Here is a 15,447-nt window from a genome sequence, read left to right as displayed (position 1 = left end):
CCTGATATATATATAATTTTTGTATTTTTAGTAGAGACAGGGTTTCGTCACGTTGACCAGGCTAGTCTCAAACTCCTGGCCTCAAGTAATCTGCCACCTTGGCCTCCCAAAGTGTTGGGATTACAGGCTTGAGTCACCATGCCTGGCCTGCTTTTATGTATTTCTATATACAGAAACTTAAATTGAATAAATGGATCAAAAACTGTTCTAAGAAAGCATGCATCAATCCCTTATTTAAGAAGACACAAATACATATACAGGCGTTTAGGTTTGTATGGCATATTTTAAAACTTTTTAAAAGAAAATAATAAAGGAAATTAGAATGTTTCTGTTAAATATCCTAAATATAGTCTCCAAATTTTAGTGGGTCAGTAAATGAATGCCAAAACCCAAAAGATTTCCAAAGTAAACATTTCTGGGGTAAAATATATTCGTGTAAGGGATGCCAGGGAGGCAGATATGCAAGTAAAAATATTTCTCTATTCTGAACTTTAACAGAGAGGCCCTCCAGTTCATCCTTTCCAGGATGGTAAACCCTGGAACAAGAGTCCTCAGCATCAGTATGGGGATAATAAAGTCAGTTGCCTCAGGAAGAAAAATAAAAGTCTAGAAACCTAATATTGTTGAACACAGTATGTCACTAGCTTCAGCCAATCATTTCCTCAGAAATCATTTATGACTAAGTAGTATTGGCAGTCTATGAATCCCCTATGCTAACTAAAGCCTAGTAACCTTATATCCAATTAATATAAATAGAATTACGTAGTACAACAAACATTTAGTGAGTATATACTGTGTCTAAGATGGCAAAGGGCCAGCCCCCAATAACTAGAGTACAAAGCAGAAGATACCACGATTGGAGGCAGAGCCTCCAGCCATGTGGTCAAAACCTATTGCTCTGAATAAAGACAGTGACCAGTTCCATGTCCATGAATAATCTGTACAAATGGCTTATCATACCCTGTAGACTATCAACTCCTTGTGAGCGGAGCCCCTTGTCTTATTTGTCTTTTGTTTCTTCCCTCTTTCTCGGAGCAGCTAGCATATGCCTTGTGCATAGTAAGTGCCTTGTAGATGTTTTATAGTTGAATACAATGAAGGATGTGGATATAGACTTTATAAGAGCTGTGCCTAGGTAGATGAGTCTGTGGGTGGAGAGTCCTCAGGTTGTGTCTGTCACATCACTGGTGGTTCTAGTGCTTCTAGTCTGGTCCCTCTGAGACCTCTAATTTCTGCATTAAATTGTTACATAATGATAGCCTTTGTGCTGTCATGTGGCTTCTGGGGGTAATGGCAGTACATATGTAGCTCTGGACCCTTCCAACTTTGGCTGCCACTGCCTTTGGCTGACAGGCAGAGGCTGTAGCTGCTTAGGACTACATGAGATAAATAATGGTTGATCCAGCCAGGAGGTCACCAGTCTTTGACAAAGTTCACATTTTTAACATTCACTGCACAACCTATATAACAGCATTAGCTGCAGATTCTATGCAGGTAACTAGTGGAAGAGAATTCCATCCTAGGCAAAGTTGTGAGGTCGGAATGTTTCATTTCCTATACTGCCAGAGCTATACACCCAGAGGTGGTGTGTGGTCCCAGACTGGATGGGTGGACCCTACACCAACCTGATGTAGTTGGCATTCCTGTGAGTCAGCATGAGAAGTTGTTCTCCTGTTGTCATAGGGAGAGAGGGCTGGAGTGAAAGAATTGAGAGAAAGGAGAGATACTGGTAGATTGCCAGTGCACCTTCCTCCAGCTCCACCTGGAGTCCATTGCCTGTGAATCTGGGAGTGGCAGGGGCTGCTGGCCTGCTTACTCTTCTTCCGGTGAGTAAGGGGGCATCTCTGGTTGCTTTTCGTTCTCTGGTTCCTAATTGGCCATTGGGTTGGTGCTGCATCTTCCACTTACCCTTGTGGCAGTTTTCAACATTTTTTTGTTCCCCACTGCAGCACACATGTCAAATAATATGCCTAAGTTTGCCAGTCCCCCAGAGTTTCTCAGCATTGTGGGCAACTCTCAGCATGCTGTCCAAAAATGTACATTGGAATGGAGGTCATGTGAAAATGGCAGTCTACAGGGGATAGCTTTGAACCTGTTTTTATTTATATTTTTAAATAAGCCATTTGCAGGCTTTATTAAGCATTTATTAAGACCTTCACAGACTTTATTAAGTTTTTACAGACTTATTTAATGAGCACCTTATTAACAAGTTACTTGTGATATGTCTCACAGTGATTGTCAAACATCAGCGGGTCCTGGTCCCATGGTTGAGGTTTCTTGGTTCAGAAATAAGAGCAGGAAGGCAGACGGCTCAGTGGCTGGGCAGTTGAGAGCAGGAGGAAACCTCACACTGCAGGTTTTTCCTTTGGGGAGTAAAAGATGGGGAGCAGCTTATACAAAGTTGTTGCTGATAGCAGGCTGTGTATGGGGGCAGCTCATGACTATGGAGATGAATAACCAAGCGTCTCTGCTCCTGACACCTGCAGTCTTCCAGAAAGGCTTCAGATAGTTTTCTCTGCCTTAGAGGAGTTTAGTTTTCCGACCTTGAGTGATTGAGCATAAGATGAGTTCTCTCTTTCTTTATTCATATCATAAGAACTTTGTTTTTAATGTAACTTTTTTTCTAATTATAAATGTGATGCCCATTCACTGTTGAACACTTTGAAAATATAAGATATTAGAGATAAAATTCAGTTTACTCATTCTTTTAACATCGTGATGCATTTTGCTTTTTCTGTGCTTGGTAGTTTATACCATAGTGAATAACTACTGAGTTTTTACGATTATGAAAACACAGCAATTGCATATTGCCTCGAGGCACTAGCACTATCTAAAAATTTACAGCACTAGGTTCAGCTGAGTGTTTAGTCCAAGTTAAAGTTCTGTCCGGTTGAAATTTTCTGTTTTGCTTTATCTTTAACATTTTCCTTCACCAAAGTTTTTCTCTCCTCAGATTACTTTTCCCCTGAGAAAGTGCTTAATACCAAAAGGGAACAGAGTGTCTACTAAATCAAGTTAGGTACTGCTGGAATATTTGGAATTTTCTTTCCTTAATTAAGGAAGCAGCATTAGGAGCATGAACTCTGGAGTCCAGACTCCCTCAGCCAGTCTTGGCACCTGCACTTCCCAGCTGGGTGATTTGGGGCATGCTGCTTAACCTCACTGCGCTTTAATTTCCAACTTCAGGTAAAATGGGTAGTGCACTTGGAGTATTTATAGCAAATACTCAAAAAGTGTTAGATATTTTTCTTTGTGTGTGTTATTATTGTTCATGCAGTGGTAAGAATCATAAGACAGAGGGATGAAGCTGAAGTAGTGAGACACATAATGATATTAAGAATAAAAACACTTTTTGATACATTTCTCAAAATTATCTGATAGAAAGGATGTGGTCAAGTGAATCCATACTGATCCATGTTGAGACCAGCACTGTGTTGTGTTGGGATTAGATCTAGGAGACGCTCTATATTTATTCACCCCTCCTTTCTTGTTAATGCTCAGATTGTCATACTTGACCAGTAAAAGTTTTCTAAATAGTGGGGTTTTTTTTCTTCATTATTCTTCAGAACTTTTGAAAGAATCCTGCCTACTCACTGTCATTAAAAAAAAGAGGCCAGAATCTTGAAAACTTACTGTTTCAAGATATGAAATCCCTTTAGGGGAAAAGGACATTAGAGACAAATTCTAATGGGTATACTAGAGTATTCTCATGGGTACTAAGGTTGCTATGTTAAACCACTTTAGAGATGGAAATAAAAAATAACACATACATACATATGCACATACTTTTTAATGAGTTGACTTGGACAGTTTTCATTTTAGCCTTACTTTTGGTTTGTTTGTTTTGAGACAGAGTCTCTGTCACTCAGGCTGGAGTGCAGTGGCACAATCTTTGCTCACTGCAACCTTTGCCTCCCAGGTTCGAGCAATTCTCATGCCTCAACCTCCCCAGTAGCTGGAATTACAGGCACACGCCATCATGCCCAGCTAATTTTTGTATTTTTAGTAGAGATGGGATTTCGCCATGTTGGCCAGGCTGGTCTCAAATTCCTGACCTCAAGTGAACTCTTGTCCTCAAGTGATCCGCCTGCCTCAGCCTCCCAAAGTGCTGGGATTACAGGCGTGAACCACCGCGCCCGACCCCATTTTAGCCTTACTTTTATCCAACCACCTACCTATTTGAGAAATAAGATTGTACATCTTTTTAATTTTACAAGCAAATAATTTGATGAGCTTGTGGTTATTCCTTTATCTAAAATTATGTCTAAAGGTAATATGTTATCTATCATCAAAAAGACAAACATAAAACAACAAAGTCAAGATCAACTCTGTTAATAAAGCTACTGCATAAGTAATGAGATTTAACATGACACATATCTTTATTGCTATGCTCTGGAAACATCTCACTAATGAAGCATAGTTAAATTGCTTTGTTTTGAGTCACTTGTAATAATTTATTTTCCTTTCTGCTGCTAAAAAGAGAATGGAACTTTTGACTCATTAAAAGCTATGTGAAATTTTGTAAGGATTAGAGAACCATTTCTGTGTGTGAACTCTGAATTTCTCTCAATCATTTTTGAAATACTTGTTATTAAAATGGTCTGTAGAGGATTTGAATCATATACAACAAAAGCCTTATTCATCTCTACCTATGATATTTCATATTTGAATACTATTCTTAGTAAAGTTTTAGATGGTTTGTATGGCTAGTCTTGGTGGAAACAACACTTATTTATCACGTAAGTAAATTTGCAGACAGAACATAGCTAAAGATTAGACATGATTAGAATATCTAAACATGATACCAAGAACAATTAGAGAAAATTAATCCAGACTTCTTGGAAAGCTTGTAACCTTTTCATTTGGGACACACGTGTTTCCTTTGATTTTTAAAATCCTGGCCCGGCGCAATGACTCATGCCTTAATCTCAGCATTTTGGGAGGCCAAGGTAGGCAGATCACTTGAGGCCAGGAGTTTGAGACTACCCTGGCCAACATGGTGAAACCCCATCTCTACTTTAAAAAAAAAAAAAAAAGGGCCGAGCGTGGTGGCTCACGCCTGTAATCCCAGCACTTTGGGAAGCCAAGGCGGGCAGATCACGAGGTCAGGAGTTCAAAACCATCCTGGCTAACACAGTGAAACCCCGTCTCTACTAAAGATACAAAAAAATTAGCCAGGCATGGAGAATGGCATGAACTCGGGAGGCGGAGCTTGCAGTGAGCCGAGATCGCGCCGCTGCACTCCAGCCTGGGCAATAGAGCGAGACTCCATCTCAAAAAAAAAAAAAAAAAAAAGCTGGGTGGCAGGTGCCTGTAATCCTGCTACTCGGGAGGCTGAGGCAGGAGAATCGCTTGAACCCGGGAGGCAGAGGTCGCAGTGAGCCGAGATCACATCACTACGCTCCAACCTGGCGACAGAGTGAGACTCAGTATCAAGAAAAGCAAGACAAAACAACAAAAAACCCCACAAAACTTTTAGAATTCTAAAACCATTGACCTGAGTTTTCTGGGATAAAATCAAGACAACTGTGAAGCTCTACTGACCTAAGCCCATGAAAACTTTGCCAGACTAGTATCATTTCTGTCCAATTTTATATGTTATTTCAAAGAAAACCCTTTAAGCTTCTGTCTTTCTCTTCGAGAAAGCAGCATTGGTGCATGCTCATTTTGATAGGATTCCACCTACACTTTCTTCCTCACTGACGTTTTCTGCTGTTTTTATAAAGTAGATAACACTGACTTTTCTACTGATTTTTATAAATTTGATTTACTTACATTTTATCCAATGATTGGGTTTAGTATTTAATTTTTGCTTTTTTAATATATATATTTGAGGGCAGTAGAGAATAAAGAACAGTTACTTGATGTCAACCTTTGAGAACCACAGACAAGATTTATTACAACATCCTTTTAGGCCAGTGAATGATTACAGCTTGTAAAAAGTAGAAACTTGGGCTTTTCTGATTATCATTTGCATTTTTCAAGGGTGTTTTATAAGAATTAGGCCGATGGCTATGATATGAGCTGCTAAAAAAGAAGGAAGAGAGTTAATGGAGCTGATTTACTCTAAACTGGAGAATTAGTTCTTGGATATTATACTTTAAAATTAACCTTATTGAGGGGTGTGGGTGTATGTGGGTGTGGATGTTCAGAGACAGGGTCTCACTTTATCATCCAGGCTGGAGTGCAGTGGTGTGATCACAGCTCACTGTAACCACAAACCTCCTGGAATCAAGCTGTCCTCCTGCCTGAGACTTCCAAAGTGCTGGGATTACAAGCATGAGACACTGTGCCTGGCTGAGGTATACATTTATTTACATTAAAATGCACCCATTTTAAGGGTACACTCTCTTGAGTTTTTACAATTGCATATGCCTGATCCACCATCACCATTAAGATATAGAACGTATTGGCCAGGCATGGTGGCTCACGTCTGTAATCCCAACACTTTGGGAGCCTGAGGCGGGCGGATCACAAGGTCAGGAGTTTGAAACCAGCTTGGCCAACGTGGTGAAACCCCATCTCTACTAAAAATGCAAAAATTAGCTGGGCATGATGGCTCATGCCTGTAATCCCACCTACTCGGTAGCCTGAGGCAGGGGAATCGTTGGAACCCGGGAGGCGGAGGTGGTAGTGAGCTGAGATCACACACTGCACTGTAGCCTGGGCAACAGAGCAAGACTCTGTCTCGAAAAAAAAGAAAAGAAAAAAAAGATATAGAACATATCTATCCTACAGATCTCTTGGGGCCCTTTTGTGGTCATCAGTAATGTATTTTTTCATATTGTAAGACCTTATCTATCCATGTTACTTCACATGACACTCTTTTTTTTTGAGATGGAGTTTTGCTCTTGTTGCCCAGGCTGGAGTGCAGTGGCGTGATCTTGGCTCACTGCAGTCTCTCCCTCCCAAGCGATTCTCCTGCCTCAGCCTCCCGAATAGCTGGGATTATAGGTGCCCGCCACCATGCCCAGCTAATTTTTATATTTTTAGTAGAGACGGAGCTTCGCCATGTTGGCCAGGCTGGTCTTGAACTCCTGATTTCAGATGGTCTGCCCACCTCGGCCTCCTAAAGTGCTGGGATTACAGGCATGAGCCACCGCACCCAGCCTTTCACATGACACTTTTACTCCCTCACCTCACTTCCATTGGTCACAACATTTAAAGGGAGGCAAAATTATTTGATGACTAGACCTGCTGGTTATGTAATTATAATCATATGGGATAAACAGTTACCTTTATGCACTTTGAGTTTACAGTGTAGTGGGAGAGGGGACAGACAGATCTGCAGTCTAAAGGGCTGAATCAGATGCATCTGAGTAAGAAACTTTACAGCTGGAGTCAAGCATGAGGAAGATTCCAATTAAATGGAAAGGTGTAGATTGGCTGTCTTACACTTCCAGTGTATGGAAGCTCAGAGGAAAGAGAGAGAGAGAGGACGGCAGGAATTTGCCTGGCCAGAGTAGATATAACAGAAGTACTCTGTGGCTGAGCTGCCTCTGGGTGCATGTGGATGTTGTCCAGACTCAGCCCTACTTGCACGCAGCCCCCACACCAGCATCAGCTGTTCCTGAGGGCAGGGCCGGTACAGATGGTTGTATCCTGCCCCACCCTCTTTCTAGTGGAGCCTCTCTGGCTGCTGCCTCTTCCTGGCTGTGCTCATCTCTGTGGTCCGTGTCCTCTGCTCCCTCCATTGCCACTTGCCTGCACAAATTTTCTCCTCCCTCTGCTTTTTTAACGGTCTCCCTTATGACTTATTGCTTCTTCTCCTCAGCCTTTGCAGCAAAAGCTTGACCTTTTATGGACGTTTCCAGCCTGTTCTTTAATTTATTACCATATTTTTTTTTCTTTATTTTTTGAGACGGAGTCTCTGTCGTCCAGGCTGGAGTGCAGTGGCGCAATCTCAGCTCACTGCAACCTCTGCCTCCTGGGTTCAAGTAGTTCTCTTGCCTCAGCCTCCAGAGTAGCTGGGATTACAGGCATGTCCCACCACACCCATCTAATTTTTGTATTTTTAGTAGAGATGGGGTTTCACCATGTTGGCCAGATTGGTGTCGAACTCCTGACCTCACGTGATCCACCCGCCTTGGCCTCCTGAAGTACTGGGATTACAGGCATGAACTATCACACCCAGCCTATTACCATATTTTCAACGCACCTAAAGTACCCTCAATTATAAGACACATTGGTATGTAGGTGCCACACAAAAGAAAGAAAAACCATTGCCAGTTGAACTATTAAACCTTGATTGTCAAATGTATCCCAATTCTGAAATATTAAGATGTAGAAAATAGACAATATTGCCAACCAAACACGAAGCACCCCAACAGAGGAACACGGGGCTTAGAGGAGAATAAGAGAAGAATTTGAAACTAGAGGTAAGACCTCTAGTGTGCGCTGTAGTCTATGTAGTTGCTGGAGGGGGACGTCGTATTTGGCTGGAGAATCCTAGAAGCCCATGCAAACAGGAGAATAACTGTTGTACAATCGTATATAAGAAGAAAGCAAGCTAGTTGCTCAAAAAGAACATAACTATTCTGTTTACTAAGCCCTGGGTGAAGTATCTTTCTGTCCTTTTAGTGTTATTTAGAGAACAATATCTTCAATAACATCTCCACCAGTCACTGGGCTGTTTTGTTTAATGCTGAATTTATGGTAGTCAGTTGGTAAAATATTAAAAGTGCAGTTTGACTCTACATGGTTCAGCCTAATTCGGGGAGAATATAAAGGGCTTAAAATATGCTTGGTGCTTGTTGGGCCAATTTTGTGGTGGTTTCAGGTCCCTTTCATGCTGGGACATGATTTATGGCATATCTTAATAACTTACTTATTATCCCACATCAGTTGCTACCTTCCACCTTTGTAATCCCAGCTCGTTTCCAGGTCCCCTTACCAACCCACACTAACGAAGTCCACCTCCTTGCCAAGTTCAGATCTTATTAAGCTGCACATCCCAGTTTCCACTTCCGTATTTTCTCTAGTCCAAAATGCTCTTTTAGCCTCCTCTCTGCAAACTCATGTTCATTGGTTCATTTTGGATGTTTCAGCGTACGTCTTCCTTTAAGAATCTTTCTCTGACCCTTGGCTTAACATTAAGCCCCTGTAACATTATGTAGATAGTTTTAACCATATTTTTATGAACTTGTTAATCTACTGTTTAATACTTTTTTAAACTGAAAGATGCTACGCTTCTTGAAAGGAGGCTTAGTTTCTCCTGCTTTGGATCTTGAAAGGTGTCTGATGCAGTGTTCGGTACTCAATTTGTACTGAAAAACAATGAAAGAATGAATGATATGTTATACTGTGAATTCACTCCTTGATGATGCTTCTTCCCAGCTCATTTCACTTTTACTTTGCTGTTTCTCCTGCACTACTATATGATAGACACCACAATTCTTTACATTGCTTTATTCTGCTGGGACTATACCTCTGAGGAATGACATATAAAAGTATTTCTCAAACATTTAAAACCCATGGTCCCTTTGGATCAACTTAAAAATCTCACCTCCTCCTGAGAGATGATGCTCCTGATATATCCCCTGGGTAAAGGAAGGAGCTGCCCTGTACCTCCACCCCAACTATAACTGATAAAAGATGATTCTCTTTGGGTAGTAGTATTGAAGGTTATTACTCCAAAATGGTCACTGATTTGTTAGCCAGGCTGATCACATTCATAAATGCATAGTTAACATACAGAAAGAAATACCTATTTGTGGGGAGAGTTTGCTTAGCAAAAACATCTTGGTTTTAAAGTTTAGCACTGTTAATTTTAGTTAAAGTTCATTTGTTAAGTTCAGTCAACAAACATTGGTGCCCAAAGGCTGGTCCATTAGTGTTTCCAGTTAAAGCAAAATCCAAAATTGTTTTTTATACTCTCTCTCTTTTTCCTGCTCTTAAAGAATGTTTACTTTTTTTTAGTTACTAAAGAGTGATTTTCCCATTGACTCATACCCTTTTCTTTATGATTTTACCTTGTTGGCAGGTTTTAACGCCTAAAATTTCTCCATGGGTTGAGGAATCACAAATGCCATTCAAAATGAATGCATAATAAACCTTTTTCTAGACTTCAGCCACCGTTTGGGAGGACATGTTAATTGGTGAGAACTGAGATTTTTTTTTTTTTTTTTTTTTTTTGAGATGGAGTTTCGCTCTTGTTGCCCAGGCTGGAGTGGAATGGCCCAATCTCGGCTCACTGCAAACTTCGCCTCCTGGGTTCAAGCGATTCCCCTGCCAGCCTCCTGAGTAGCTAGGATTACAGGCATGCGCCACCACGCCCGGATAATTTTGTACTTTTAGTAAAGACAGGGTTTCTCCATGTGGGTCAGTCTGGTCTCAAACTCTTGACTTCAGGTGATCCGCCGGCTTCGGCCTCCCAAAGTGCTGGGATTATAGGTGTGAGCCACCACGCCCAGCCAAACTGAGAGCTTTTAATTGAATAAGGAAAGCTACCATTAGATGTCCCTGACGTTCGTGTTTATTTTGGGTTAATTTGGAGGTTTAAGAAATATAATTAAATAATCCTGCCTCAAGAGGAGTACTCTCTACTTGTTGATACAGAAGGTGTTGAGATCATTTTATTTTAGAGTTGTTTACACTGACTGCCTGTTTCTATCCAGTTTATTTTTCTAAGAATACATTCTTTCCTCTGCTGCTTTCCAGCCCTTGACTCTTATGTGTTCCTACAGAGAAACATCTGGTATTCTGAGAACTTTATTTTTGGTGGCAGTGGAATATTTTATAAAACTCTTTTTTTTTTTTTTTTTTTTTGCATTGCATCTCCGAAACATAATGTAGTATAAGTAATAAAGAGTAATTTGCAAATGTACTTAAAATACATGGCTTTGTATGGGCGTGGCTGTTTTTCATGCAGGCTCTATAACATAGCTGAGGCTGTCTCTAGAAGCTCTTATGAAACTTCAGGCATGATGTCAGTTTTGCTTGTCATTGTATACCTAGCACTGAGTAAACAATGAATGAATGATAAGATGTGTGTAGCTCCTTAAACAGTGACCTGCATATGACTTATAGTAATTTTTTTTTATTTAGAGGTAAACGACACAGCCTGGGCAAGATAGTGAGACCCCATCTCTACAAAATATAAATTAAAAAAAAAAAATTAGCCTGGCACGGTGGCTACTTGGGAGGCTACTTGGGAGCTACTTGGGAGACTGAGGCAGGAGGATTGCTTGAGCCTGGGAGATAGAGGTGGCAGTGAGCTGTGATTGCACTACTGCACTCTAGCCTAGGCACAGAGTGAGACCCTGTCTCAAAAAAAGAAAAAAGATTAAAAAAAAAGAAAAAGACACACAAATGTTAGTATTGTCAACATGGTTTTATAACTGGATTTTTATGTATTGAATAAGATAAGTAGTAGATGAAAATCAGTTTTGCATTTGGATGAATAAAACACCTTGACAATGGATTAGGTGGCGTAAATGGAATTAAAGTATAAGAATAAATCATATAGTTGAAATATCACATTGTATATTCAAGGTGAAGATGAAGAAATGGAATAAAACTGTCAAATTTGAAACATGAGGATGGTTGATAAAAGAAGTAAACTGCTGTTAGAATACCTATTGTTGTAGTCTTTGCATCTCAAAATTCAAATAACAGCTGTACTACATCTATAGAGAATAGTTTTTACTATGTATAGCTTCTAACGAATGTTATAAACCACAGACTGTATTTGCCTATTTATAGATATTTTACTTAGCAATTTCAGTCACTCAGAAGTTTGATGTATCTAACTAGATGCAGTCAGATGTGTGCTGTCCAGAACACCATATGCAAATACAAGTATTCTTAAAAAGCAATTGGGAGGAACATTTCTGCTGAGAGGAATGGAGAGCCAGAGAATATTTTTTAGGGAAGAGTTTTTGCAAACCCCTTCAGTATCTTTTGGGGAATTTAGGTTGATTTGATGATCATCTAGAGATAGTAGATGAAATTAATGCCACCAAAGACAAATTGCAATTGATTAGAATGGCTGGTGAATATTCTTTGGTTAAATCCCTCATTGTGCCTGAGGTGTAATTGTAACTGTGAGTGGCAGCTTAGCAGCTTGTAGAGGCAGGTGTCTATTATATAAGAAGCTTTTTATTTCTGTGTCAGGTTATCAGACTGAAGCTACTTCAAAAGCAGGGTTTGGTGAGGGGTTTTAGAGACGTTTCCCCATTGAGAATGTTTTCTGTGACTGTTTCCTAGAGGAAGGCTGGTCTAAGATCTCCAGCTCTTCTTTTACAGTGTTTTGAAAAAGTGTGTGAAGTCATTGTCATGTTAAGCTTTATGACAATTTGAAGAGGAAAAACACCAAACAACTCTATCTGGCTATTAGACACATCATGTCTTTAAATATTGTGATAAGCCTGTGTTTTGGAAAAAACTCAAATTGTGTTTTCCCTCTGCTCTCACATCACAACAATCAACACAGAAGACTTCTGCGGCCAAATGTTCGGGGGTTTCCCCACCAACAAGCAGTGAACACCAGCTGGGTGTCCTCTGATTCAGTTCTGACAGTGTCTACTCAGAGATAGTGTCAGATCCCACAGGTTGAGGGCTCAGTCCCACAAGACTGCCCCCCCCCATTTTAAACATCAGTCACAAGTCTGGGCTTCTGGAACTTCTGACCGACCAGCTTCAAGTTGGGGTTTCTAGGACCCCCCCTTTGGGTTTGATTAATTTGCTGGAGGGGCTCACAGAACTCAGGGGAGCACTTATATTTACCAGTTTATTATGAAGGTTATCTTAAAGGATACAAATAAACAGCCAGATGAAGAGATACATAGGGCGAGGTCTGCAAGGGTCCCTAGCACAGGAGCTTCTGACCCTGTGGAGATGGGGCACACCACCCTCCCAGCATGTGGATGAGTTCTTTTTCACTGTGCTGTCTGCTGCCTCCACGTGCTCAGTGATCTGGAAGCTCTCCTAACCTTGTCCTTGTGGGTTTTTATGGAGGCCTTGTCATATAGGCATGATTGAATATGGATGGTATAAAAAAGTGATTGGGGCCTGGTGCGATGGCTCACACCTGTAATCCCTGCACTTTTGGAGGCCAGGGCGGGCAGATCACTTGAGGTCAGGAGTTTGAGACGAGTGTGGCCAACGTGGTGAAACCCTGTCTCTACTAAAAACACAAGAAATTAGCCAGGCATGGTAGTGGGTACCTGTAATCCCAGCTACTTGGGAGACTGAGGCAGGAGAATCGCTTGCACCTGTGAGGCAAGGTTGCAGTGAGCCAAGATTCCACCACTGCGCTCCAGCCTGGGCTACAGAGTGAGACTCTGTCTAAAAAAAAAAAAAAAAAAAAGTGATTGGACAGAAAGGTTGTGATCTCATACTAATAGACTGAGTGGGGAAACTCAGCAAGGCCTGTCTGTTCAGTTCCTTCTTGGCCTCTATGCTATGCAGCATTTCTTCCTCCAGAGTATAGATCACAACCCTCTCTGGAATGAGGATTTTTTTGACCCACAACCAGATTAAAGGACAGGAGAAGGTCAGCGAGAGAGAATCTATTCCTTGAGGCCTCCTCCTGAGACCTAAAGTGCCCCAATATTATAGCAAAAGACTGTAACAAGGGGTGTGGGAGTTATGAGCCAGGAACCATGGATAAAAACCAATATACGTCTATCACCATAATATCGCAGCCTAACACCGCCTTTGCTGCTTAGGCATAACTTGCCTCCCTACCTAGACAGTAAATCTCTTGCATATTGGGTTTGTTTCTGTCTTGGTTGCTTTTGCAGTGCTAGGCACAAAGTACATGATGGACAAGACTGCTAATTAGGGAGGACCACGAACAGGTGGCACTTGGCTGCATGGTTGATGGTCTTTGAAAAAGTGTGCATGTGCTGCATTTTTCTGGACCTTCTTTGTAATGGACCTATTGTTGAGTGTAATAACAGAGCAGTAGTTAAAGGCACAGACTCTGGAGCCAGACTGAAAGTAAATCCTAGCCTTTTCACTTACTACTGTGTGATCCTGGATGAGTTACCTGTCCTCTCCATGCCTCAACTTCCTCATTTGTAAATGAGGATGATAGTACCTGCATCTTGTGTATGTAAGGGTTAAATGAGTTAACACTTGATGAGTCCTTAGTACGGAGCCTGGCACTGTGAACCTAAGTCCGTTACTTTGCTTGCTGTTCACACTCAAAATGCTTGACTGTAGATTTAAAGCAGTGTTAATACACTTTTAAAAAATTGTGCTTATGATCTGGAAAATATGGCAGTCTTTTCAGGCAAACCTGTGTATAAGAATAGCAGTCACTATTAGTGGCATTACCTTTAAATATAAAAGACAATGGTTGATGGGATGAATACATTTGCATGTATTTAGGCAAAAATGTAGATGTGTGAACACAAATTGGCATGAATTAACTGTAGAGGTTAATGCATGGAAACAAACTACATTGAATTGGTGCAACCTTATCCTGAGACTCTGAAAGGAGTTACAGAAAATAGGAAATTGCCAGCTTATAGACTTAGTATACAGTTTCTTTGCTTTAATAAACCATGACTTTGTCTTCAGTATTATCTTATCCAAACAACCAAATCATTAAGGTTAGTTGCATTGCTGTTCTTAAATAAGACACATTTAAACCCAGAAATGACTACTTTTTGTATTACATCCAATATAGTGAATGTGCATTGTCTTATGGGCACAAGAAAAGCACTTGTTCAAATATATTTGTGGAAATTATAGGGAAGATTTTACTTACTGTATATGTAATTTGTTTGGTCAAATATCCAGATTGGTGTGAAGGGGGAAAAGTCTACATGAAACTTTGCTCTATCAGTTACTCAAGTGAGCACTTCACAAATGAAAGAACGCAGAGTGGGTGTTAAATGAATTGGTAGAATAGAGTTTGTTACTGTTGTATTTAAATGAAACAGGTAGAAACCCAGGTTCTTGGTTCTAGTCCTGGCTTTGCTACTAACAGAAGGATCTGGAGTAACTTTAACACCTGTGGAAACTAGTCTCAGTTTGTGCATCAAGGGGATTAGACCGGATCAGCTCTCATATTCAGTGATTCTGAATGTAAAGACTTGTATAATAATACTTGTAGGTCAGGTGCCGTGGCTCACATCTGTAATCTCAGCACTTCGGGAGGCGGAGGCAGGAGGATCACCTGAGCCCGTGAATTCAAGACCAACCTGGGCACCAGCATTTTTTGTAGAGAGATATTCCATCTCTACAAAAAAGATTTTTTTAATGAGCGTGGTGTGGTGGCACACACCTGTAATGCCACTGCTTTAGGAGGCCAAGGTGGAAGGGTTACTTGAGGCCAGGAGTTTGACACCAGCTTGGACAACATAGCAAGACCCCGTCTCTTAAAAAATTTTTTTAAAAAATTAGCCAGGTGTGATGCTGTGTGCCTTTGGTCCCAGTTACTCGGGAGTCTAAGGAGGGAGAATCCCTTGAGTCCATGAGTTTGAGGCTGCAGTG

At 40.8% G+C, this 15,447-nt stretch overlaps 1 protein-coding gene across 14 annotated transcripts in view; it reads left to right on the top strand.

The window, feature by feature from the left end:
- KIF13A (kinesin family member 13A) overlaps positions 1 to 15,447 on the top strand; it is a 230,481-nt gene that overhangs the window by 17,064 nt on the left and 197,970 nt on the right. The window lies entirely within an intron of this gene.

The sequence above is a fragment of the Papio anubis genome, chromosome 6 (assembly GCF_008728515.1).
Source record: "Papio anubis isolate 15944 chromosome 6, Panubis1.0, whole genome shotgun sequence".
NCBI classification, from domain to species: domain Eukaryota; kingdom Metazoa; phylum Chordata; class Mammalia; order Primates; family Cercopithecidae; genus Papio; species Papio anubis.
This window is presented reverse-complemented; position numbering and strand designations above follow the sequence as displayed.